Here is a 23,055-nt window from a genome sequence, read left to right as displayed (position 1 = left end):
TCTACAGTTGTAGGAGTGACAAGGAAAATGTACTGAGTGCTATGAGGCTTGTTCAAGCAAATGAACAGCAACACACAGCATGGGTATAATTTTAAACAAAATAACTATGTGTATATGAAGCAACGGAATAAACAAAAGATTATTTCTCTGATTTTTACGTAATTTGCTTTAACAATTGTATCTGGAGAGATATCATGCGGTGTGTCTTGCACACATGGAGAAGACAGTGAGGGGTACAATCTATTCAGAAGGGACAGACAAGAAAAGAAGGGGGGAGGTGTAGCAATATATGTTAAGAATCTTTATACTTGTGAAGAAATACAGGTACCTGAGTATGGAAGTTCAGTTGAGTGTATTTGGGTAAATATAAAAGGAGTAGGAAATAAGAGTGGTATTATTGTGGGTGTCTGCTATAGACCACCAAGCCAGTCAGAGCACTTGAATACTGCTAGACCAAATTACACAATTTTCAAAAAAGGGGGAAACGGTGGTCATGGGTGACTTCAATTACCCAGATATCTGTTGGAACACCGCTAAAAATGCAAACTCCGTTAAATTCTTAACTTGTCTTGCCGACAGCTTCATTTCCCAGAAAGTAGAGAGGGGAACCAGGGGCTCTGCTATTTTAGACTTGATTCTCATCAATAGGGAAGAACTGGTAGATGAGGCGGAAGTAGTGGGCACACTTGGTAGCAGTGACCATGTGCTTTTGGAATTTTCAATTGTGGGAAAGAGAAAACCTTTACGTAGTCGTACATATAGACTGGACTTCAGGAAAGCTGATTTTCACAGACTATGTATGTTGTGTAGAGTCCCGTGGTCAGAAAGACTTAAAGAGATGGGAGTCCAAGAGGGCTGGGAGTTTCTTAAAAGTTAAATACTGAAGGCTCAATCACAAACAATTCCCTTGAGAAGAAAAGATGGAAGGAGCCTAAGGAAGCCAAGTTGGCTCCATAGGCAGTTGTCAAAAGATTTGAGGAATAAAAAAGAGTGGAAGAGTGGAAGAGTGGAAATGGAAGGAAGGCCTTATTACCAAGGATGAGTATAAACAAATAACCAATAATTGTAGGGGGAGTGTTAGAAAAGTTAAAGCTCAATATGAGCTTAGGCTAGCAAGAAATGCTAAACATAACAAAAAAGGCTTCTTTAGTTATATTTCAAGCACGAAAAGGAATAGGGACACCATAGGAACACTGCAAGGACAAGAAAGTGAAATTATAACAGATGATGGAGGGCTGAACTGCTTAACTCCTATTTCTCCTCAGTCATCCTTGTGAGGGAAATAGGGATCAATGTGGCAAAAATGTAACACAACACGGGGAACGGGAATGGTGGCCTAGGATCACTGTTGGAGCAGTCCACAAACACCTAGTTTCTTTAAATGAAACAAAGTCTTCTGGGCCAGATGAACTGCACCCAAGGGTACTAAAAGAACTTGCAGATGTCATCTCTGAACCTCTGTCCATTATTTTTTACACTTCTTGGAGAACGGGTGAGGTGCCAGACAATTGGAAGCAGGCAAATGTTGTCCCCATCTTCAAGAAAGGGAAAAAGGAAGATCCGGGTAATTATCGACCCATCAGCTTGACATCTGTAGTTGGCAAAATTTTGGAACAAATAATCAAACACTCTGTCCTTGAGCAGCTGGAACTGAGAGCTGTGATCTAGGAGTCTTAGTAGACCATACATTGAACATGAGTCTGCAGTGTGACCCAGTGCCTAAGAACCAACTCTTCTTTTTCTTCTTCTTCTAAGAAGGCAAATGGGATTTGGGGCTGTATGAAACAGAGTATTGTGTCCAGATCACGGGAGGTGATGCTACTGCTGTACTCTGCTCTGGTTCAGCCTCACTTGGAGTACTGTGTTCAGTTTTGGGCACCCCAGTTGAAGAGGGATGTTGACAAACTGGAACATGTCCAGAGGAGGGCAACAAAGATGGTGAGGAGTTTGGAGACCAAGACATATGAAGAAAGGTTGGGGGAGCTTGGTCTGTTTAGCCTAGAGAGGAGACGACTGAGAGGGGATCTGATAACCATCTTCAAGTATTTAAAAGGGTACCATATGTCGGATGGAGCAGAATTGTTCTCTCTTGCCCCAGAGGGACAGACTAGAATGAATGGGATGAAATTAATTCAAAAGAAATTCCATCTAAACATCCAGACGAAGTTCCTGACAGTTAGAGCGGTTTCTCAGTGGAACAGGCTGCCTCGGGAGATGGTGGGTTCTCCATCTTTGGAAATTTTTAAACAGAGGCTGGATAGCCATCTGACGGAGAGGCTGATTCTGTGATGGCAAAGGGGTGGCAGGTTACAGTGGATGAGTGATAGGGTTGTGAGTGTCCTGCATAGTGCAGGGGGTTGGACTAGATGACCCATGAGGTCCCTTCCAACTCTATGATTATATGAATGCAATCGCTTTCACTTAGTACAATGCAGGTGTCATTTTAGCGCTCTGCTTTTTCAACAATTGCTGCACAAGTAGAAATCTTCCAGGGGCTCCAATGCAGAGTTACTTATTTACAGACCTTCATTTTCCCCCAAACACATAAGGAATGTAACAAACTACAAAGGCTGTTTTCAGAAGGGCAGCCACATTCACCTGTTGCAGGAAACACAATCAGGAAGCTTGTGGCACCTTAAAGATTAACAGTTTTTATTCTAGTTGGCATAAATGTTTGGGGCATATAACAACCTTCATCAGAAAGTTTATGCCAGAATAGTTTTTTTTTAAATTTAAAGTGCCATAAATCTCCTCTCTTTTTTTCAAGGATTGGGCAAAACATTAATCCATACAATAGGACTAGGATTCCAGATACATAATCTGTGAACCGAAGGGGAGTGGTATCAAGGAATTATAACAAAGATCCATATAGATTACATATTCCAAGGAGAAGGATCTTGAAGACCTAATGCAGCCTTTCTCAACTTTTTTACCATTAAGAAACCCCTGGCTTCAAGAAACCCAAGAAGTGGTACAATTGTGCAGAATATGGTTGGGAAGCATAGCTGTGTACATGCCCACTCAATGACCCACCCCTTTCCATCCTCTCCAGGCCCATCACTGGCCATTTTGGAAGGGGAGGAGCAGTCAATATGACCATATATGAAAAATGTTTGACCGGCAGGCAGACAGACAGACAGACAAACTCCCACCCATTCAGGAAACCCTTCTAGGGCCACGAAGAAACCCCAAGGTTTCAGGCAACCCTAGTTGAAAAAGCCTGACCGAATGTTTCTCAAATGAAGGCTAAACAAACAGTAAGACTTGCCCAAAGGTGGAAGTGGCTGGGCTACTGAGAGAACTGGGTGGACACTTTTCTAATCAATCTAGTACTGTGCTGAATGTAATTTAGACTGGGCATGAGGACACAATGAAGGGAATGGGAGTATGCTCCTACTAAAAGAAACTTTAATAATGGTCTGGTCCCTTGCAGAAATCATCAAGTTCAGGAGACAGATGCACACAGGATCTCCGAGTGCTCAGAGCTGGCAGCAGGTTAAGGAGGGGCAGAACTTAGAGTACATTTAGAAGGGCAACCCAAGTTCAAATAACATGAGAAACACTGACAGCGTAGATTCATTAAAGTTAAGAAGTCTAAGACAAAAGCTGGTTTGCAGTGGTCCAGCTCTGCTCATCTTATAGCAGAATAAGATGTCAACATGTGAGTGCATAGTACCATAACAACAACAAAGAGCAGATAATTGGAACATAATTGCTAACATAACAGTGACTTATGAACTACCTTTTCAGAAACCTGATCTACGAGTGATGGTGCCAGCAAATACTTATACAGGATCAAGTGCATGAACTGTTAAACCAGTGAAATTCCACAACATATAACATAAGATAATCCAAGACATCTCAACAAGCAGCATGCAAAAAAGCCAATATACAACATAGAAAGAGCCAGTATACAACACAGAAAGAGGCAACTCTGGTTGTCAAGGTTTTCTGCCAACAGAGTAGGTGCCTGAGACACTGTGACAAGCACTGTTTGGTTGTTTGTTTGTTATATGATTTATATACCAACAAAGAGTGCAGTGATTGGACATGGTCAGAATGGACACCAGTCTGAACATTGAGTGGCTGAGAGAGATGGTGCAGGACTGTGGATTGTGGCAACAGCTGTACCATGGGATTGCTAAAATTTGGATATGACTGAATGGCTGACAACAACAACACTATGATGTATCAGGGCAGTTTACACAGAACAATAGGAAATGAAGGAGTACTTTGAAGGTATTTGTAACAATGAGGATCATAACAGTTAAAACAGCAATCATAACTGGGACATTTGTAACAAATGTCATCAGTTTAGAACCAGCAAAAAACATCTTACACAAGATGCTTCTGAGCCTATATCAGTTCACCATTTATTGAGGGAAGCAAGTAAACTGAACTGCCTCACTTCTAACATAAACTTTCTCTTGCAAAATGCCTGCCCCTTACACATTCACACATGCTATTGATGACAAGTAGAACAATCCAAAAACCATCTCCTCATTATCATACAAGAGCACAAGCATTTTGATGCATTAATGAAGGCAGCGATGTTCTCTGAACAGCATATATCCAAGAATAATTGTACAACATCCTCTCAACTTCTCAATTTTTTTTCAGGACACAGCATTTTAACACTTTTGTGTAAAAAGTGCATGGATCTGTGCTCTACTATAAACCATCACATAGGACGTCTATTTCACTGTGTAAAAAGTCCTGTCCAGTGACAGATTCTCTGACATGGACTTGTGGTCAAATGACATCTATACTGCTCATATGTGACAATGGACATACAAGTGTCTAAACAGAAGTTGCACCCCTACAGAAAAATAACCATCATAAAGCAGCCATCGGAAGATTCTCAACAGCCTGAAACTTCTTGACAATGCTCTCTAAGGCGATCGCTGAATGCTCCTTGAGCAATGCAAAGCGTTCACGCATCCCCGGAGCTACACAGCGGTCCCTCTGAAGTGAGAAAGTAAGAACGTCAAGGGAACTGCCTTTCCTAGAACACTCAGGTAACCAACGTGACATTGTATACACACACACACAATATTCACAAGGAAGGAACTGGGGCCTGTCCAGTCTCAGACATTCCCCTTCCCAGCTAACTATGCAGATTTAACATTCCCCTGGATTTTCAAAACAGGTGTGTTCTCCTGGAGGGCACTACGTAGATTTCATTGATTTTATTTAAACACCGCATAAAGCCAGCTTCTATAAGATACCAACCCAGAGAAACTAAAAGCATATTAGCTCAGGAGGGAACAAGGCTGGAAGCAGCTCGGGAGCAACAGGCACCTGTACACACGGATGGAGCATTTTACCTGCCAGTTCCAAAATTCTTCCTTGCCTTTCACAGGAGAGAAGCATCACACCCACAAAAGTTAACCTAACTCGAGGCTTCAAGAGTGGCACGATCCCAGACGGTGCCGGCTTCCCACCCCAAAGCATGACTCCTGCCACTTGTGACCTGTGAGGCGGGAGCTCAACAGGTTGGGCGCAGGCAGGAAAGGGCAGGAGGCTCCACCTGCGAAGCGTTAAATATATATTTTTTGAAAGGGGGAGCCGTTTCTTCGCTGCTTTCGCATCTTGCTCTTCATAAGAACCACTGCCCAGCTGCCCACCCCGAGAAGCCCAAGCGCAGCTCCTCTCCCGCGGAGCCCCTTTCGTAAGCGCCGCCCGCTCCCCTTTCCCGGTGCCCGGCGGGGTCCCCAGGAGGCCCGCCCTTCGCGCCCCCCGCGCCGCCGCCGCCGCCGCCGCCCCTCACCCGAGCGGACTGTGAGCGGCTCGCGCATCACACAGGCGACGGGGCTCCCCGGCGCCCCCCCTGCGGCCGCCGCTCCCTCGCGCCGAGCACAGCGCCCAATCTCGCCTGCGCGGCTTACTGTCCCCTCCGGGAGGGGAGGGGCGGGGGCGTCGCCTCGCCCCGCCCACATGCCACACCCACCGCCGCGGGGATGGAAGCGGAGAGAGGGGAAGAGCGAGTTTACGCCGACCGTTTGGTTCAAATCGGGCCGCTACCATTCACTAGGGATGGGGGGGGGGAGAGGCGGAGGGCGGAGTTTGCAGAGCTCCTGTCAAGGTTGTTTTTTTAGGGGGAGGTGGGGGTAGCGTTGCTGTCTGTCAAGCCCAAATTCGTCTTCTCGTTTCCCTCTCAGAAGGAAGTGTGATCACCCCTATTTTGCCAGGCGCTTTGGTACAGTCTGGCCGGGGGATGGTTGTTCTCGAGCAGCGGCAGGGCGACAGATTTCCGACCCTGCAGGTGTTTGATTTGCAAGGGGCGGGCGGGGGAAACCTGAACAGGGGGGAAAGGGGGATTATATGTGACTGCACAATTCCCCAGTGGTTAAAAGGCACACACACACACAAGCATCTGAGGACAGGGTCCTCAGTGGGGTGCAATCCCATAAAGCCCACCCTCCCAAGCATCTAGGGGTAGTCAAACTGCGGCCCTCCAGATGTCCATGGACTACAATTCCAGCATTTGCTGGCAGGGGCTCCTGGGAATTGTAGACCATGGACATCTGGAGGGCCGCAGTTTGACTACCCCTTCTCCAGGGGTTCTGATCTCTGTTGTCCGGAGATGAGCGGTCATTCCGGGGGATCCCTCGTGTTAAATCCGTGGGTTCAGGAAGCACGGACTTTGCAAGGTCATTTCAGCCCTTTGTTGACCCCAGCTCAGAGGTACATGAGAACTAAAAATGAACTGAGAAAACCCCCTGAAAAACACCCAAATATATACAGACTGGAACAAAAGGAGATTCTCGCCAGTGTGCTCCATTGGTCAGTTTCACTGATTGGATCTGGCAAATGGAATCCAGCCCTGCGTTGGCCAATTACAGTTGTCCACAAATGTAAATCTATTTTATTCTTTGAATGGGTCAAGAGAAGGCAAGATATGCACCTGTGTTTCCAACAGTTCTATAATCTTTTAATGACTCTTCTTGGGAATTTATCTTTATTGCAGTCTTCGTACACCTGTCACGTGAGACTAAGCTAGTTTGTTTTCTTACGGGGGGGGGGGGAATCTCTGAAAAAGATTATTTTGTTGTCTTTGTGACAGGTTCTCTTTTAATTGGTTCCACAGTTGGGAATGTAGCTGTCCATTAATCTTTAATCTTGATGTTTTTATTTCCTTTACTATGCCCCCCCCCCGTTGAACTCAAATAAATGATGACCTGATAAATTTGCTTGTTCTTTCTGTAAGATTCTTCTGTTGGGTAAGTATCTTCATTATGCTGTGTACTGATTCATGACCCACTCCCTACTTATATATGTGGTCTTGTAACTCCCATTTCATTGTCTGAAGAAGTATGCTTGCACATGAAAGCTTACACCTTAAATAAAGCTTTGTTGGCCTCAAAGGTGTCATTGGACTCAAACTTTATTCTGCTACTTCAGACCAACATGGCTAGCCACTTGGATCTAGTGATGCATGATATCATAGTTGTCAGTAAATACCTATAACCTTTCCAAATTGCCAGATTACATCTGTGCATAATTATAACAATCTTTATTTTTATATCTCGCCCTTCAGGGCAGATAACAGCATAAGTTAAAACAATTTCTTTATAAAAAACATTATAGTTATTAAAGATAATATTAAAAATATTTAAAATTTTGAAAATATTAAAAATATTTAAATCAGCCCATTTCAGTAAAACCTGGGGGGGATGCCAGATATTTCTTGGAGAGGCAAGTCTTCTATATTCGGCAATGAGGCCAAATCTCTCAGCAGAGCATTAAACTAGACCAGGGCCAAGGCTGAAAAGCCCCTAGCCCTAGTCAAGGCCAATCTCGCTCATTTGGGGCTGAGGATCCTAAGCAGGTTTTGGTCAGGGTTATAGGGCTACCTGCCCACAACACCATTAAACTTTAACTAGACCTTTGTGAAGCTAGAGAGAGAAAAAGGACTTCTTTGTCATCTCCCTAGCATGAAGCACAGCGGGTCATGCAAGAGAGTAATAATGTAGGATGCTGTGAGGAGAAACCAGATGGCTATGGTGAAATGGGAGTAACATTAACAGAAGCTGAGGGTCAGGAAATTCAAGGTGGACAAAAGTAAACACTTCTTTACTCAGAGAATGATTAAAATATGGAATTTTCTGCCAGAGAATATAGTGATGGCCACAGGGATAAATAGCTTTAAAGGGAGATTAGGTAGATTCATGGAGGACAGGTCTATTAGTGGTTACTAGCCATGGTGGCTGAGTGGAACCTCCACATTCAGAAGCACTAAACCTCTGAATCCCAGAGGCAGCATCAGGGAAAGGCCTCGGCCTTCATTCCCTGTAGTTGGCCCTCCAGAAGCAGTGGTTGGCCACTGTGTAGACAAGACACATCCTCTTACATTTTTATTACCCCAGCCCCACTATGAACACCTTGCTATCCTCTTGGCATCCACCAGGGTATTAGGATGAGAGTGCAAAGACTATGCTGGGGAGAGCATGGGCCCTTTACTTCAATCCTTGGTAGAAGGTCCACTGCTCAGTAAGGCTCACATCCCACCCATTCTCCAGTCCCTTCATTAGTGGCTGTTTCCAGATGGGAACCACCTGTGAGCTATAAGCCCTATCAGACAATGGCCTCACCCCCTTTCCTGGAACCTGGAGTGCCTACATTGAGGAAGTGCTCAGAAGAGCCAAGGGTGGCATGTCAATGACCCACACGTGGCTCCTGACCCACTGAGTGGGTATTACAGATCTAACCTGATTGGCAGCTGCTCTTTTGGGGATTTTCCCAAAGCCTCTTACCTGAGTTCTTTTGATTAACTCAGTGGTCTTCTGCCTTTTAAGACCTTGGAGCTACTGAGCTTCAAGTATGTGGTAGGAATGCATTTGACATCAGAGCCAAATAACTGGAAGAGGAGGAGCCAGAATCATCACCTTAGTGCTTTTAAGGCCAGGACCATGGACAGCAGGACAACAGCAATAGAAACAGTTATGTCAATAAGAGCATCAGGGTTTATCCTGCGGTTAGCATCAAGCCCACAGAGCCATAATTACTCTTTTCCGTCACTGAGTTACCATTCTCTTGTTCCTCTTACCAGGTGTGGGGGGAAAAGGCAGGTGATGCTTTTGGTCTCTGTACATTTACACCAGCAGCAGCTCAGAAACGGCAGGTCTTGCGGGTCTTACCTGTCCAATTCAGTATTGGGTAGTGACTTTCATGCATGAATGATACAAACGTCAGAGACTTCGGTTCCCCTTCTTTTCAGCACGATCCATCAATGCATTCAGAAGCAAGGGCTGAATGATCAGTGACGTGATGCCATAGCACATGAGAACCAGACAGTATGGTTTTCTACATACGGATACTGTCTTTCATGAAGTTGACTGGCTGTGTGAAGCAATCCTGAGAGAAAGCAGAGAACCAAACTCTGCAATGTTGTACAGGAAGGGAAACTGGTGTGGACTTCCAAGAAGGGAACAAAAGATCAAAGTGCTGCTTTGTGTTTTAGGAATGTATATTTAGTGTCGCTTACAGGCTTATTGCACAATAATACTGGAACTGAAGGATATAAAGGGGTTATTATTATTGAGTGCACACACAAGTCCTAAGATAGGCATCAGGTTCTCCATGCACCCTGTTCTGCCTAGGTATTCATTGTAATTATTGTCTCATTTGAGTTGGGGAGAAGAGGACAAAACAGCAGTTGGGATAAAGAAAGCTTCCCTTGTGCAGGCCTCACAGCCACAACTTTAATTTGTACACCGTCCTTTCAATGGACTCGTACAGACCAAAGTGTCAAAATTCCAAGTCTGATCATCAAAGCATTAACCATCATCATAAAGCCTTGTACCTCTGTTCTAGGGAGTAACTATAAAGATGCAGACAAATTGAAATTTAGAAGAAATAATTGGAGGAGGAAAAATTCTTCAATCCTCCCTAAATCTCATCTGTTTCATTGAAGGACACAATGGGCCTTTTTCAAAATTTCTCAAGCTTCAAGGAACTTCGAAAGTGGTGACATGCCCCTTTAGAGAAGTGGGAGCAGAAGTAAGATGCAGAAGCCAACTAATCAATCAGTTGTTTACCATTTTTTCTCTTGTAGGGAAAGAGACTAGGCCTGTACAGCAATAGGGGAAACAGGCTCCAGTAACGTCAAGTGATGTTAGCAGCCATCCAAACTTTTGGGAAAGGCTGCCTAACCCCTAGGAAGTTCTCATGTACCCCCAGGGTTTCCCAGAACCGTGGTTGGGAATCCCTGAAGTGGATGGTGGTCATTCATCCATGACCTCACTCAACTGCTTAGAAGGACACTTAAGCCAAGCGGTGCAGTGCGACCTTCTCTTTATTCTGCAGTTTCCCTGATACAATTCTTTGGGGAATGACTTCACCTCCCAAGAAAGTTCCCTCACTTTACAGAACTAAACTCCCTTCCTCCAGCTCCCTTTTCCCTCACCCACATCAGTCTTTTCAGGGTAGTAATTCTTAAGGAGCAGCCTGGGGTCTGGCCTCACCACTTACTTGCATGCTCCACATTCTCTCCTTATTCTCAACCAATGGAAATCCCCTCCTCACCCAAGGCAGCTGTAGAGAGTGAGGCCCATCTAACTGGAACCTAACCCAAGGCTGTAGGCCTCTGAGATGGCTCCTGACTGGAATTCCTGGGCCTTGATCCACTATTTCCCTGAGTACACTCAGGCATTGGATCTGGACAGTAGAAAATGCTATCTCCTAATATGTCCCCCAGAGGGACTTGAGATCTAGTGATCAGAATCTGCTTAGGATCCCTGGCTCAAGGGAGGTCATATTGTCTTCAAACAGAGACAGGGCTTTCTTGACTTTGGCCCCAGTCTGGTGGAATGCTTCTCCATAAGAAATCAGGACCCTGTGGGACCTTAGACAGTTTTGCAGGGCCTATAAGGCAGAGCTGTTCTGCCAGGCCTATGGTTGAGACCTACATTACCATCTAGCTGCCAACTACTCTGCCCTTAGCCACTGGGCTACACTCCTCAGTGAGGCCTACATTAAGTGGACCTCCCCTTCCCATATAAGAACACTATTAAAGGCAATAGTGGCTGTGTAATTTTAAAATGTTTAAGCTGTACTCTTCTTCTTGTTGTTGTTTGATTTATTGACCGCCATTCTTGGACATGCCGGTTCATGGCGAGTTACATGCAAAATTCAGTACAAAAGTACAATCCCCAGTTTAAAACCCCATGAAAAACCCATATAATAACAAACCTTCTTAACAGCCCCCACTAACAGCTGGGGCAGCTAGGGGAGAGGTGTGACAACCAGCCATGCCAGTAGATGGACCGGCGTGGGAGCATATCTTCCAGGGGGGAGGCCCCTTTGATCTGCAAGCACTTGCCTCAACCATAAACCTGGCATAAGAGTTCCATTTTGCAGGCCCTGTGGACAGCTGAAAGCTGGCTTTGCCTAATTTGACATTTTATTTTTGTATATTTTTAGAATTTATGCATTTTACTGACACTGTGATCCACCCTAAGTCATTTCAAGAAACAGCAGAATAAAAGTCGAAACATAAAATAATAAAAAAAATAATGTTGCATCAACTTCATGGCGACCCAGTAGGATTTCAAGGCAAGAAACAAACAGAGGTGCTTTGCCATTGGCTGCTGCTGAAATTCCGTGGAATTCTCCCATCCAAGTGCTAACCTCGATTGGCTTCCAAGATCTGATTAGATCAGGCTCATCTCAGGAGTCAGTATGATGTAAGGACTTTCGTAGCGAAACTGCCTGCATGGAAAACAAGAGCAGTATGTCACACACTCTTACCTAACAGCCGTTGCATGCAATGAAAAGCCAAGACATATTGACATAAAGATCTCAGTGCTTTTGAAGAATTTCCTCCATGGAATTATTCTGTTCTCTGACTGTTCTAGACGTCATTGTGCTTTGATTGACCTCCTGGCTCACCATACTTAATCCATGACATCTTTTTCCTTCAGCCCAATGTCAACTGTAAAGGTGTTACAGAACAAATTATTTATTCAGTCATGATGAATGTACAGCCTCAAAGCCTTACCAACGACATCCCAGATTCTTTTCTTTGTTCTTCTACTGGTAACTTTCTTGCCAGGCCCTGGTCAAATTAGATTTAATGACATTCTAATCCTATGTTTAATTCCCCACCCCTCCACATGCTGCCGGCTGAGTGATCTTGGGTCAGTCACAATTCTCTCAGAACTCTTTCAGCCCCACCTACCTCACAACGTGCCTGTTGGGAAAGAAGAAGTAGTAATGGGGTTTTAGTACCCTACTTTTAATGAGTCTCAAAGCAGTTTCACAATTGCCTTCCCTTCCTTTCCCCACAACAGACGTGCTGTGAGGTAGATGGAACTAAGGGAGCTCTGAGAGAAATGTGACTGGCCCCAAGGTCACCCAGTCGGCTGCATGTGGAAGATAGAGGCCCCCACTCTTAACTACTTCTTAGGAATGAAAGGCAACTGTAAGCCCCTTTGAGACTCCTTAAGGTAGAGAATAGCAAAGTATAAAAACCAACTCTTCTTCTTTTATATGGAGACTGCAACCTATGGCTTTTTGGTTCAGCATGGAACAAGATATGACTTAAAAAAAAGAAAATTCAACATACCAATATATCCCCTTTCTTTGCTTGATATTTTTTCCCAGTAACTCAGAACAATCACTGTGCTTTTGTCTCTCCCCTACCTTTGGACATCTTCACTCTTCTTTGTTAAGACTATTACATTGTTCCTTACAGGAATTTTCTAGAAGGAGGGTCCAAAAATCCACTTGGGCTGATGCAGTGGAGCTTACGCTATCCGAATGGCAACTTGGTTGGAGAAGTAAAGGTATCTGCTGTGCAAGCACCGAGTCATGTCTGACCCTTGGGGTGACGCCCTCCCGCGTTTTCATGGCAGACTCAATACGGGGTGGTTTGCCAGTGCCTTCCCCAGTCATTACCGTTTACCCCCCAGCAAGCTGGGTACTCATTTTATCGACCTCGGAAGGATGGAAGGCTGAGTCAACCTTGAGCCGGCTGCTGGGATTGAACTCCCAGCCTCATGGGCAGACAGCTTCAGACAGCATTTCTGCTGCCTTACCACTCTGCGCCACAAGAGGCTCATGGTTGGAGAGGTAAGTATTGCCAATTTCCCCTTTCTGCATAAGGCCATTTCCATATGTATGGTATCTCCCAGCTTTGAAACACACAAATGAGCACCTTCAAGAATCTGGATTTTCAGTTGCACCTCCCAAATACATGTTGCCCTGTTCAAATAAAACGGCAACCACATGTATTGAGAGAAACATGGGAGGTGAAATCTCTTACGTGTGCTTGGATTCCCAGAACTATAATAACTGAACAGGGATTCTATAAAGAAGAAAAGTCCACTTTCCCTCTTGAGTTTTTATTTATCCATAGTTTTTTATTGCCACCTGCTGGTAAATTGCTGCTACAGGCATCCATGATTACTATTCATGGCCATTGGTAAAGTCTGCAGTATCCGTGTTATGGCTGATGTTATGATCATTTTGGCTTTTGCAAAAAAGTTGCAAGTTATGCACTTACGTTGCATAACACGTAAGTGAAAACATCAAACTCCATATTTTAAAAAAATAATAATTAATTTTTATGTTAAAGTAAAGATGAAACTTGGATTTTAACGTATGAAGTGTGGCTCAGAAGTGAAGCATGTACCTCCTGGATGTTTACAACTTGTGCCCCCATGGCTTTTAAATTTTGCTGATCAACAATTACTTCCGTTAACAGATTTCTGTTGCATTTTTTGTTGCATACCTTAGAAGATTTTCCCTATGGCTGCTGCATACAATGTTTACACATCAATAAATCCTACTCACGTCTGGCATTAAAGTTGGGCTAATAGCTTTGAGTGGGTCAGCCTTTTATACAATTAGAGAGAGAGCTATGCCTGGGAGCCTGTGTTAACACTAAGCCTACTAGACTGAAATTGCCTTTATTTGTCAATTTAGCTGTGACAGATAATCCCTCTTCCCCAGGATTGCTTCCAGACTGTTCTAGCTGAGTATGTTTTGTCCCCCTGCCAGGCAGGTTTGTGGTAACACTTTTTGGTTTTGAGTTTAAGCACAGTGTGAGTCTACCCAGTATGAACTAGCAAAACATTCTGGATGTATCTGGCGACTGGATTAACAATCTAATGGTGATATAATAGCAAGCCATTTCTAGTTTGTAAAATGCCCTACAACGTAGTTCCTTTCCTCCTTACTTTCAGACGGTCTGGGGTTGTAAATTAACTCTGTTCTGGAAATATTCCATTAAAAAAGGAGTGGATCACACACCTGGAATTGGGGGCAGGGGTGAGCGTTGTGTATAAGGAAGGATTTTTTTGTTTCAATCTTGAAATTCCTTCAGGATACAGTAATGAAATTATGCAACTGATTGGTCCTCCAGTTAGAAGAGAGGCAAAGGAAACTGTGGAATTATTTAAAAGACCAGTAAATATTTTATCTTTATCCTGCTCTTTCTCCAAGGAGCTCAGGGCAGTATCTATGGCTCCCTCCTCACTTTTGACAGCACAACAATCTTGTGAGGTAGGTTACCTGAAAGAAAGTGACTGGACCAAGGTCATCTAGTCAGTTTCATGGCAGAGTATGTCTTCCCAGCTATGGAAGGGGGGGAGATAACACTATACAACCCTGTCTCTCTTTAGATCTGCCTTTCACCTTTTTTACCATTTAGAAACCCCTGAAACATTCTTCGGCCTTCAAGGAACCCCAGAAGGGGTGTGATTGTGCAGAATATGGTCGGGAAGCAGAGCTATGTGCATGACCAGGGCCCCTCCCCTTCCCACCCCCTACAGGTCCATCATTGGCCACTTTGCGAGGGAGGCAGGTTTAAAAATATATTTAATTAACTCCCATCCAGTCGGGAAACCCTTCCAGAGCCATCAAGAAATTACAGGGTTTCCCAAAACCCTGGTTGAGAAAGCCCGCTTTAGATGGACATGCCCCTCGGTGGGCATGTCCACAGCTATGTCTGAATAAACACAGCTTTGTATGAATAAACTAATGATAAGGGGACATAAAGAGCCTCTTGTGGCGCAGCAGAAATGTTGTCTGAAAGCTCTGCCCATGAGGCTGGGAGTTCAATCCCAGCAGCCGGCTCAAGGTTGACTCAGCCTTTGTGGTATAGGAGTCAGCATGGTATAATAGTTAAAAGCAGTGATCTCTAATTTGGAAAACTGGAAATGATTCCCTGCTCCTCCACATACAGCCAGCTGGGTGACCTTGGGCCTTTTACAGTTCTCTCAGGGCTCTCTCAGCTTCATCCACATAAAGTGTCTGTTGTCAAGAGGATGGATAAGTGATTGTAAGCCACTTTGAGACTCCTTTGAGTAGTGAAAAGTGGTGTATAAAACCCTTCTTCTTTGTGTAACTAAAAATTGGGAAGAGGAAGGAAGGTAGAGTTCCCCTGTTGCCCACCCGTTCTCCATTTCACGTTGTCTCCTCTTGAGCAGGAAAGCTTCAGAGTGTGCCAGGTGTTTGACAGTGGTATTCCTTCCTGAATTGAGCCTTGGGTAGCCTTGCCTCAGCACCAGGCCTCTCGGGAAACTGCCAAACCGTGTTGTAGCTGGCACAACAACAAGCTGTTCTGTCTCACTTTTGGCGCCTCCTGTCTTACGCAGAGCTTTGTTGTAAGTTAAAGCAATTCTCCCCCAGGGCGATGGGTAGTCAGGTTAGGTAACGCAACGACACCGTGCAAGAGGGAAACACTACAGCTCTCAAAAGGCTGTGCCAAAAAGGTGCCTGCGGAACAACATGGATGAAGACGAACTCCAAACCTTAAAATATTTTTTAAAAACCACCGTTTTTATTTATAACTCCTGGCTGACTGATCAGTTTGCTCACGGTTTGCAAATTGGTTGCTGAGCAGCGAGAAACAGTGACGTATCTGTAAAGGAAGGGGAAAATTTGGTCTATCCTCAGGCTGTGTGCAAACACACCAGTGAGCGATGCTGACCATTGTCCCGCAGCGTGCTGTTTGAATTAGCGAAACGTAACCTGAGCAACGTTTTGAGCAGCCTTACCAACCACCAAACAGCCCATCCAAAACCTCAGCTTCCTGCTGGTGGGCAGAACGGGAGCCCAGCCAGCAGGTGTTAGAGCCTCCCTGCTCCTGACACAAACAGAATTGGCCACCAGGAGATGGTTTTCCTGCTGGGCTTATGCATAATGGACAATTCCACAAAGCTCACTTAGGTATAGCTCTCAGCCCAAGTTCCTGTGAGAATGAAATGGAGTTTTATTTATTTTTGTTTATTGATAGCCTTTAGTATGTCAGCAAGCTCTTGGAGGAAGGGTGGGCTTTAAATATGAAAGTCTTGGAGATATTTATTACAGAACAAGGTTGGAACACTTTAAAAAATGAGAACTTGTGTTGGTTCTATCCTTTAACCATGAAATAGCATTCACGGAAGGATACTTGTGGAAAGACTCTTGTTGTATTCTGGTTAGATCTTGTAAAAAGCTGGGACAGAGTTTCCGGATTAAGGCCCTGTTTCATGTTCTTCATCAGATTTCTTGCATTGTTCGTTGTTCCACAAAGTGAATCATTTCCAATAATACGCAAGCCAAGGAGTCTAACTGGCCATAACATACATGACTCGAGCACAAGTGTATGTTATGGAAAATTAGATTTCTTAGGTCACATATTATTGGACATGATTCCCTTTATGGAACAACTAACCATATAAGACCTTATCTCTGCTTTTCTCAGCTTTTCTTCATATTTCAACATTCTTCATGTTTCAAGAAACCCCAGAAGCGGCGTGATCCTGCAGAATATGGTTGGGAAGCAGACTTGTTTATGCACCCCTTCCATCCCCTCCAGGCCCATCACTGGTTTTTAACAGTGATTTTTAATCACTGTTTTTTAATGTTTAACAATTTTAAATATATATATATTAAAAATTAATTAAATCCCACCCATTTGGGAAACCCTTCTAGGATCATCAAGAAACCCCTGAGTTTCATGACACCCAGGTTGAACATGAAACAGCCTTAATCTGGAACTTCTGTCCCTGCTTTTTTTATAAGGTCTAACCAGAATAAAAAAGTTCCTTGTATGAACTTTATTTCATGCTTAAAGCATAGAGCCAACACAGGTTCCTGTTCTTGTTGATCCCTGCACTGTGTTCTCCAGAATTTCTTGCTGTCAAAATGCTTTTAAGGCATTACCTTCACCCCTATAACTGCATCCCAGGTATATTAATATCCAAGTTGAGTAGCCATATCTCAGTGGTAGATCACATGCTTGGCATGCAGTCTTGGACCATGCAAGATCTGTGGTGTGCATCATTCAAAAACATATGAAGAATGGCCTGCAGGGGGCACTGGAGGACTTCTGTATTTAGCATAGTTAGATTAGGAACTTCCTGAGACTTTTCAAATGGTCTCAGAAGGGTTAATTTGGAGACATCCTGCTCCTTTGAACCTACTTTCCCCACCCCCTGCTTGCCTCCCGAACTAAACAGACTGAACTAAACAGACTGAATGACGGGAGGCAACAATTAGACAGTTAAGTCTGTCTTCTCTCCTCCTTCTTTACTTAGTGGTTTTCTCTTCTTAGTAAAACTATTTATTAATTTAAGCATCCTGATGCTTGACTCCTCTTTGCAAATTTAAACTCTTGCCAACATGCAGAAAGTTCCAGGTTCGGTCCCCAGCCTCTCCAGTTACCAAAGGGCAAATAGTAGGTGATGTGAAGGACCTCTCCCTGCGACTCAGAAAAGCTGCTGCTGTTCTGAGTGGACAATACTGACCTTCATGGACCAAGGGCCTGATTCAGTACAAGGCAGCTCCCTACAGGCTCCTGCATTCAAGTTCTCCCATCGCTATCTCTGTGCTAGCAAAAGCAAGCCCCCCGCAACAAGGACCAGGAACAAAGCCCCTTGCTGTTTTCTTAAAGTTCTGACACTGAAACCTGTTTCAGAGCGCAATCGAATCCTTCTTGTGGCAGAGATTAATTATACTTTGCTGAGAAAGGACGGTATCCATGGCTCCCGAGCATCTAACACAGGGGTAGTCAAACTGCGGCCCTCCAGATGTCCATGGACTACAATTCCCGGGAGCCCCTGCCAGCGAGTGCTGGCAGGGGCTCCTGGGAATTGTAGTCCATGAACATCTGCAGGGCCGCAGTTTGACTACCCCTGATCTAACACCTGCATGACGGGTCAGCCACAGCAGATAGGAGGCACTGTGCAGCCTCGCCTCTGAAAAGGGCAGCACTGGAAAGGGCAGCACAAATGCCGTTAGCCACCACATCCGAAGGCAGCCAGCTCTGAGAAGGCTCCCAACCGTCTCTCTGTCCCTCGGGAACAAGGAAGCAGCCAGAGATTTGCCCCAGGTGTGCTAACCTTACGGAAGTTCAATGGAAAATGTGACCTGCTGGGTGTGCGTTATGCAACCAGCATTCCTGCTATACCGGCTGGTGCTGTTCTCAGCAGCTGTAAGCGCAGCCTGTTTTAAAAGCAGCGCTGGGCTGGGGTCAAAGGACAGGCTTTCAGTGTTGCTGGCGTTAGCAGCCCAGCTCAAAGGAGACCCTGTGGGAATGCCTAGTCATGTCCTGTCAGAACCAAGCCCTTAGTGTGTCAGACTTTCAGGAATGCATAAAACAGCAGAGCATTCCTATGCACATTTACTCTGAAGGAAATCCTACTGAGTTCAATGGGACTTACTTCCAAGTAAGTGGACACAGGTCTACAGCATTCCTGGATGTGTGTGTGTGTGTATTTTAATGTACTTCGAAGGCTAGGTTGTTGGATCCAGTGGCAGTTTTAAGACCAACAATGTTTATTCAAGGTACTAGGGGCCAAGCCCATTGCATTCAAAAATACAACACTGATAGATTGGGTTGGGAGAGAACTCTGTGGATGGCCTCCTCCACCCCCTAGGACCTGGAAAGGCTGCAAGATGGAGGCCCCTGGGAAGGGAACTCACTGGAAGAGGCAGCTCTCACACAGCAGGGATCTGCAGCCTCTGAGGGAAGTGGAAGAAGGACGGGGGTGGTCAGGGGTGGGGGACAGAAGGTGGCCAGTTTGGTGTAGTGGTTAGGAATGGGGACTTCTAATCTGGCATGCCGGGTTCGATTTCGTGCTCCCCACATGCAGCCAGCTGGGTGCCTTGGGTTTTCCACAGCACTGATAAAACTGTTCTGACCGAGCAGTGATATCAGAGCTCTCTCAGCCTCATCCACCTCACAGGGTGTCTGTTATGGGGAGAGGAAAGGGAAGGCAACTGTAAGCTGCTTTGAGCCTCCTTTGGGTAGAGAAATGCGGTATATAAGAATCAACTCTTCTTCATGTCACTTCTGGGGTTTCTCAAAGCCTGAGCGATGCTTCAGGTGTTTCTCAATGGTAAAAAAGTTGAGAAAGGCTGGTTATAGCATCAGACTAGAACAGGAGTAGTCAAACCGCGGCCCTCCAGATGTCCAAGGACTACAATTCCCAGAAGCCCCTGCCAGCAAATGCTGTCAGGGGCTCCTGGGAATTGTAGTCCATGGACATCTGGAGGGCCGCAGTTTGACTACCCCTGGACTAGAATCTGAGAGGCCCAGGGTTCAAGTCCCGACTCTGCAATGGAAGCTTGCTGGTTGACATTGATCCACTCACATCAGGGCCAACATCAGCATACGCAGAGGTGGGGCAGCTGCCAAGGCCCCAGTCTTCTGGAGTTGGCCACTGCTACTGCCCCCCATGCACTCAACTCCCTTCTCCTTGTGGGGAGCCCTCCCAACATCCCAGTTGCATGCACCACCCAACATAGGGAGGGGTGGGCAAGCCCTGGGAAGACTGAAATTATCAAGTGGGTAGGGGAAAGAAAGATGGCTGGGTAGTGGGGGAGGAGAAGGCAGGCCGATGGACAGGAAGTGTGAGTCCAGGGGCACAATGGCAAACAGAGGAGGGGAAGGGGGACCCAGGGCACTCTCTGCCCAGGGGCCCCTGAATCCTAGAACCAGCCCTAACACACAGGGTTGTTGTGGGGGGGGGGGGGGACAGAGGAGAGAACAATGTAAACAGCTCTAGGTCCTCATTAGGGGGAAAGGTGGTGTATGGATAAAGTAAATAAATAAAGTGTTTACAGTTACCAGTATGAGAGCCCAGTAGGTTTACAGTACACTCCTGAAATTTCAATAGGCTTAGAGCAGAGTCACTATGTACGGAGTTATGCTGCTTCTTCATCAAATGCAGAGCTCTTAATTGTGGACATCTGAAACGGCTTGGAAAATGGCTCATAGCCCTGGCCTTCCTCAGAATCGACTGGCAGGCCTTTGCTCACAAAGAGGAAGGATATTATATAAACTGCAAAGAAGGTCTTGACAGATTTCCTCTCCGAAGAATCACCAAATAATTTCCTGCCCACGATTCACAAAGAGCCCTTGTCGATGAAATAATACAGAAGGTCAACAATAATTTCTTTTTACCCGTTCCCGCACAGCCTATGACTGGAAGTGAACCAAATTTCGAATAAGCCTTTAGCAGATAGCTCTCTGTGCCAGCATCTCAAGGACGCAGTCGTAAATTTTAGCATCCTCCCACTAAAATTATTATTTCCATGGCAGAGGTCATCATTGTATCTAAATGCATGAAAAATACAATTTCTTGCTTTTTAATGATGCCGCCCCTTCCCCAGTTCTCCCCATGTTGCTGACAAGAATCGTGAATTAGACCATTCCAATTGCTCTTCTATAGACTGAAGTCATGTCTCCCTTGATTCCAAATACCACAGATTCTCATGGCACCTTTAAGATGAACACATCTGTTCACTAGTTTTTACGGCAGCCCTTTTTCAACCTTTGGACCATGGAGGTACCACTGAAGTATTTCTCAGTCTTGGGGGTGCCAGGAAATTAGGTCAATTGACCAGGCCCTCCTTGTCATGCCCCCTGGACATGAGAGGAACCTTTGAAAAGAACAGAGGTTTAAATGGCCAAAGTCCCTCCCCTTCCAACCCCTTCTAGGCCATCGTTGGCCTCTTTGGGACGGGGAGGGGCAACCTGCCCCCCAAAAGATAGATATTTGATTTTTTTTAAAAAACAACAACTTTTCACTCAGAGGCACAAGTGTTAAGCACAGGGTGGGGGAGGGGCTCTCCCCAGCTGCCATTTTGAAACCCCCTAGGCTGCAGTATCCTGGGTACCGTGGTTGGGAAACCATGCTTTAAGGTGCCACAATAATCTCTGCTATTTTAACAAGGTCATCAGTCTGTGATTTGTCTTCATTTATTGCTCGGCAGTAACCTTGGCCTCCCTGCCTTCTTTATTGACTCTCCAGGGCAGCCAGTTGGCCATTGTGTGGAACAGGATTGCCGGCTGAGTTGGGAAATCCACAGGATTTTCTTTGTCACTTTTTGCTGCATCCTTGACGCTTTTTGCTCTCTTCACTGCTGTATTTAGAGATTAGATGTATAAACTACTGCTTAGCCTTAGAGTCTTACAATATAAGAGACCTATAAATAAGTGTGTGTGTGTGTGTGTACATATACACATGCATTCATCTTATACAAGACTAGTAATTAAGCCCGCTGCAGCTTAAATGCAGCGGGCGCTAGGGTGGCCTTGGATTTGGGGGGGGGGGGGGTGGCAGTGGGCTGTGGGCGGACTGTAGGCCGTGGAGGGGAGGGCGAGACAGTCTGGTGTCGTCCGGGGGCTCCTGTGGGCGTTTTGCCGGTGCGGGCTGTACCTGGAGCATGCGAGGAAGTGGAGCGTGGTCGTCGTCCTCAGATCGTCGCAAGGGCGGCGTGCTTGGTGCGGCGTGTGAAGCTTAGCGGCCACGGCCTGTCCCGGGGGGAGCGGCTGGCGGGGAGGCGGTGGCTGGGCCATCTGGGCAGGCGGCGGCATTGGGGGCGGGCGCGGCATTGGAGATGCAGCGGTGGGCGGGAGCAGCAGTTGGAGGCGTCCAGGGCAGCGGCGAGCTGTGAGCGGCGGGCAAAGGCTGGCGCGGCTGCCGGAGGGGCCAGTAGCGCGTTCTTTTGGCGGCAGTCTGATGGCGGCGTTCTTTCGGCGGCGGTCTGATGGTGGCGTTCTTGCGGCAGCGGCGGTCTGATGGCGGCGTTCTTGCGGCAGCGGCGGTCTGATGGCGGCGTTCTTGCGGCAGCGGCGGCCTGACGCGGCGAGAGGCGCTTCACCGCCTCTTGCCGCGTCAGGCCGCCTGGCAGGGAGCCCCCGGCAGCCGTGCTCCGCGCTTCGCGCCTGCCGATTGGTCCCTCCGATTGTCTGTCGTGAGGAAGGGTCCAATCCGGACCCTTCCTCATCACGGACAAATCCCATCTCGGCAGCCCTTAACGATTTATTTAGTCCGTGGCGCCTGTGGCGCCACGGGCGGTTTAAAGATAGCAAAACAGGCTTTTAATCTTTGCATAGTTAGGTTTTCTTCTTAAGGCTCCCTCGTGTGGGTGGGATCTGGCATGGCATTGCCCACTTCAGTCAAACTGAAAATTGAAACAATTTTGCAAGCATATCCTTGCAAGATTGGACTTTCCCCCCTCTCTTGGGCATGATTGTTGAGCAAGGCAGGGGTGTTATGGTCTGCTTTCTATGCTATGCTTCTTTTAAGCCTTCTTTTAAGCAGAGCTGTGCTTAAAGATATCCTAAGAGAAACTTTTACTACTGCAGGTATGCCATTAAATCTGAATGACTAACATTACCCTGTGTGTGTGTGTGTGTGTGTGTGTGTGCGTGTGTGTGCGCGTGCACCTTGGGAAAACAGGCAACAGGGGTGTTATCACTGCAGGAAATAGATCAATATGTGTAGCCATAATTAGTCTGCCTGTAGCAGTAGAAAAGAGCAAGAATCCAGCAGCACCTTAAAGACCAAAAAAAATTGTGGCAGCGGATGAGCTTTCGTGAATCATTGAAGTATCTGAAGAAGTGAGAAGAGACTCACGAAAGCTGAAACTCTCACAATTTTTCTTAAATCTTTAAGGTGCTGCTTTCTACTGCCACAATAGTTCTTTTGTATCATTTATGGTCCATTTTTCTCATTGAGACTGAAGGAAAAGAACATGATTACGAAAATGATACAGTAAAGACTGCTATAATATAGACCAGGCTTTATCAGCCAGGGTTTCCTGAAACCCTGG

General features: G+C 45.9%; 1 protein-coding gene across 4 annotated transcripts in view; it reads right to left on the bottom strand.

The window, feature by feature from the left end:
• The window catches only part of NSUN7 (NOP2/Sun RNA methyltransferase family member 7), a 32,090-nt gene extending 26,097 nt beyond the window's left edge, over positions 1-5,993 (bottom strand). For 2 of the 4 annotated variants that reach the window (XM_077301769.1, XM_077301772.1), the window contains exon 1: positions 5,771-5,985. The gene's annotated coding sequence lies outside the window, so the exon portion shown is untranslated. Of the gene's footprint in view, positions 1-5,327; positions 5,718-5,770 lie in introns of those variants that run through there. The other 2 variants (XM_077301773.1, XM_077301771.1) reach the window with 2 other exon arrangements.
• Positions 5,994-23,055: the final 17,062 nt, after the last annotated feature.

Source organism: Paroedura picta, chromosome 10 (genome assembly GCF_049243985.1).
Source record: "Paroedura picta isolate Pp20150507F chromosome 10, Ppicta_v3.0, whole genome shotgun sequence".
Taxonomy (NCBI): domain Eukaryota; kingdom Metazoa; phylum Chordata; class Lepidosauria; order Squamata; family Gekkonidae; genus Paroedura; species Paroedura picta.
The sequence above is the reverse complement of the archived record's forward strand: the minus strand, read 5'-3'. Positions and strand labels throughout refer to the sequence as shown.